The following is a 4,544-nucleotide window of genomic DNA, read 5'->3' on the forward strand; positions in this document are numbered from 1 at the left end:
GCACACACGCGACACCCACTCGTGCGCCGCTCTACGCAGAGCTCACTCACGTGGTGAACCACAGTGTACACACGCGCACCCACACGCTCACACTGCACGACAATATCACGCGAGACCACGCTTCGCTATTAATGATTTATTATCTGATACCTGGTAATTTAATGTTAAATCAGTGAGTCGACGAGGCTGGCCTACGCTGATACCTTTATACCTATTCCCGATTTATCTGCTATGATTCTAATTCACCTACTTACTTCCTGCTGGATGCCCACGGCGGTTCGTTGATCCCGTGCTCGCAGCGCACCTCGATGCGTCTCACGGACGATCGGGTCGCTGGACTGGAGAGCGTCCTGTCGCCTGGCGCTGGAGAGAAGAGAGCTATTTTCCCTCTGCGCCCCTCTATTTATCCTCCCTACCTCAAAGGGGATGCTGCGCTAAACAATGGGCTCGCAATCCTCTGGCACGCGCACGGCGGTTCTGGGCGCTGTTGATATGCTAATCAGTGTGCTGCGTGCAAGGCGTAAATCCTACTTAATCCCTTACCCTCCCTAACAATGGGGCCTGCGCGCTCAAGCGCAATTATCCCAACCCTCCATGACTATGCGCAACAGCCCCTGTGACCCCCCTATTCATGCTGTCCCGTGCCTCCCCTGCTCGCCCCGTCGACCCGTGGGAGTGTGTGTGGGGGGAGATGCGCTTCAACCGCGGTGGCCGAATGCCCCACGCCGCGACCACACCATATTAAGGCCGGCCGCAGCGCCGCGGTGCCACGTAGCACGGGGGAGGTCATCCAATCCCCTGATCGCCGGAAACCGTGAGAATTAATCCCGATAAGGGTCTCTCGGATAAAAACCGGTCGGCCAGGCGACCTCCCCTCGGAGCTCTATGGGGGGGGGGGGGGAAATGAGTGCGGGTGTGTTCATGTGAGGTGAGGTGAGGGGGACGCGGGGTCGGCTCCGTTGCTTGGTGGTGGCGAGGTCGGGGATTTGGTGCCTGCCGAACGGCTTCGTGGCGGCGGCATCACATATACTTGCAGAAAATAACACGGTCAGGTCACTTTCAGCTGCGGAAAACAGGTCGCAGTAATTTTGACAACGAAATGCCATAACTAGTAATGGAAACGAGTAGTGACGAAGAATTTCTCTTGCGGAAAGCGGTTCTACCAAATCTTTATAACAGGTGAAGAAATATTTTAACAACATCCCAATAACTTGCATATTATCAATTTAGTCCATCTTCGGATATTCAAGAAAAATGGGAAAGTCAGGAGCCTAAGAAACACAGAAAAGTCTCACACGCTGCTGAAAGAAGTTCAGTATTCATGCATCTCACGTAAAATCACACCAGGCACACGAGGCATCGGTGGTTCAGTGGTAGAATTCTCGCCTGCCACGCGGGAGGCCCGGGTTCGATTCCCGGCCGATGCACTTTTATCCAACTAAACAACAATAAACTGCAAATTTGTAGCGAATATGAAAAAAGAACCCACCATCATCTGCAGATCGTGATGAAAAAATTAAAAAGTCAGATTCTATATACACAGAGAACACGCAATTTTGGAGGAATGAAAAAAGAAGAGTATTAATGCATCTCACGTAAAAAAAATTCGAGTGGAATGTGGTATAGGTGATTCAGTGGTAGAATTCTGGACTGCCACGTGGGAGACCTGAGATCGATTCCTGGCCAATGCATTTTTGTCCAGATAAGCAACATTATAACCGATTAAAATGCACGTGGAGTGGTTTTAAGAAAATTACTTTCCATGTCAATGAAGAATATTAATCGCATCAAATGCATTCCCTTGTATACTTGCAGAAACAAACACGGTGAGGTCACTTTCAGCTGCGGAAATCAGGTCGCAGTTATTTTGACAACAAAATGCAATAACTAGTATTGGAAACGAGTAGTGACGAAGGATTTATCTTGCGGAAAGCGGTTCTACCAAATCTTTATAACAGGTGAAGAAATATTTTAACAACATCCCAATAACTTGCATATCATCAATTTAGTCCATCTTCGGATATTCAAGAAAAATGGGAAAGTCAGGAGCCTAAGAAACACAGAAAAGTCTCACACGCTGCTGAAAGAAGTTCAGTATTCATGCATCTCACGTAAAATCACACCAGGCACACGAGGCATCGGTGGTTCAGTGGTAGAATTCTCGCCTGCCACGCGGGAGGCCTGGGTTCGATTCCCGGCCGATGCACTTTTATCCAACTAAACAACAATAAACTGCAAATTTGTAGCGAATATAAAAAAGAACCCACCATCATCTGCAGATCGTGATGAAAAAAATAAAAAGTCAGATTCTATATACACAGAGAAAACGCTAATTTTGGACGATGGAAAAAAGAAGAGTATTCATGCATCATGCATCTCACGTAAAAAAATTCGAGTGGAATGTGGTATAGGTGATTCAGAGGAAGAATTCTGGACTGCCACGTGGAAGACCTGGGATCGATTCCTGGCCAAAGCACTTATATCCAGATAAGCAACATCATAACCGATAAAAATGCACGTGGAGTGGTTTCAAGAAAATTACTTTCCATGTCAATGAAGAATATTAATCGCATCAAATGCATTCCCTTGTATACTTGCAGAAAAAAAAACACGGTGAGGTTACTTTCCGCTGCGGAAATCAGGTCGCAGTAATTGTGACAACGAAATGCAAAAACTAGTATTGGAAACGAGTAGTGACGAAGGATTTCTCTTGCGGAAAGCGGTTATACCAAATCTTTATAAAAGGTGAAGAAATATTTTGACATCATCCCAATAACTTGCATATAATCAATTTAGTCCATCTTCATCTTCGGATATTCATGAAAAATGGGAAAGTCAGGAGCCTAAGAAACACAGAAAAATCTCACACGCGACTGAACGAAGTTCAGTATTCATGCATCTCACGTAAAATCACACCAGGCACACGAGGCATCGGTGGTTCAGTGGTAGAATTCTCGCCTGCCACGCGGGAGGCCCGGGTTCAATTCCCGGCCGATGCACTTTTATCCAACTAAACAGCAATAAACTGCAAATTTGTAGCGAATATAAAAATAACCCACCATCATCTGCATATCGTGATGAAAAAATTAAAAAGTCAGATTCTATATACACAGAGAACACGCAATTTTGGAGGAATGAAAAAGAAGAGTATTAATGCATCTTCTTGGTTCTTTCGGTAAAGTCACGTAGAAGGGAAGTAATAAAATAATAAAAATAAAACATAATAAAATAAAATAATTCTCACGACGTTTCGGCTACAACGCAAGCAGCCGTCTTCAGGTGAAGAATGAGACACTACCAAGCATTCTTCACCTGAAGACGGCTGCTTGCGTTGTAGCCGAAACGTCGTGAGAATTATTTTATTTTATTATGTTTTATTTTTATTATTTTATTACTTCCCTTCTACGTGATTTTACCGAAAGAACCAAGAAGATGAATCCCTGCAGTCACGAAAGCTTTAAATCGAAGTATTAATGCATCTCACGTAAAAAAAATTCGAGTTGAATGTGGTATAGGTGATTCAGTGGTAAAATTCCGGACTGCCACGTGGGAGACCTGAGATCGATTCCCGGCCGATGCACTTTTATCCAACTAAACAACAATAAACTGCAAATTTGTCGCGAATATAAAAAAGAACCCACCATCATCTGCAGATCGTGATGAAAAAATTTAAAAGTCAGATTCTATATACACAGAGAACACGCATTTTTGGCGGAATGAAAAAAGAAGAGTATTAATGCATCTCACGTAAAAAAAATTCGAGTGGAATGTGGTATAGGTGATTCAGTGGTAGAATTCTGGACTTCCACGTGGGAGACCTGAGATCGATTCCTGGCCAATGCACTTTTATCCAGATAAGCAACATTATAACCGATTAAAATGCACGTGGAGTGGTTTCAGGAAAATGACTTTACATGTCAATGAAGAAGATTAATCGCTTCAACTTCATTCCCTTGTATACTTGCAGAAACAAACACCGTGAGATCACTTTCAGCTGCGGAAATCAGGTGGCAGTTATTTTGACAACAAAATGCAATAACTAGTATTGGAAACGAGTAGTGACGAAGGATTTATCTTGCGGAAAGCGGTTCTACCAAATCTTTATAACAGGTGAATACATATTTTAACAACATCCCAATAACTTGCATATCATCAATTTAGTCCATCTTCGGATATTCAAGAAAAATTGGAAAGTCAGGAGCCTAAGAAACACAGAAAAGTCTCACACGCGACTGAAAGAAGTTCAGTATTCATGCATCTCACGTAAAATCACAACAGGCACACGAGGCATCGGTGGTTCGGTGGTTCGGTGGTTCAGTGGTAGAATTCTCGACTGCCACGCGGGAGGCCCGGGTTCGATTCCCGGCCGATGCACTTTTATCCAACTAAACAACCATAAACTGCAAATTTGTAGCGAATATAAAAAAGAACCCACCATCATCTGCAGATCGTGATGAAAAAATAAGAAAGTCAGATTCTATATACACAGAGAACACGCAATTTTGGAGGAATGAAAAAAGAAGAGTATTAATGCATCTTCTTGG

General features: G+C 43.8%; 1 non-coding gene across 1 annotated transcript; it reads left to right on the forward strand.

Annotated features, from left to right (window-relative positions):
• Positions 1 to 1,356: 1,356 nt before the first annotated feature.
• On the forward strand, positions 1,357 to 1,427 carry TRNAG-GCC (transfer RNA glycine (anticodon GCC)). The gene has a single exon. It is a non-coding gene; the product is annotated as a tRNA-Gly (tRNA).
• The last annotated feature ends 3,117 nt before the right edge of the window (positions 1,428 to 4,544 follow it).

The sequence above is a fragment of the Lethenteron reissneri genome, chromosome 19 (genome assembly GCF_015708825.2).
Source record: "Lethenteron reissneri isolate LAM-NWPU_2019-01 chromosome 19, ASM1570882v1, whole genome shotgun sequence".
In the NCBI taxonomy this organism is placed as follows: Eukaryota; Metazoa; Chordata; class Hyperoartia; order Petromyzontiformes; family Petromyzontidae; genus Lethenteron; species Lethenteron reissneri.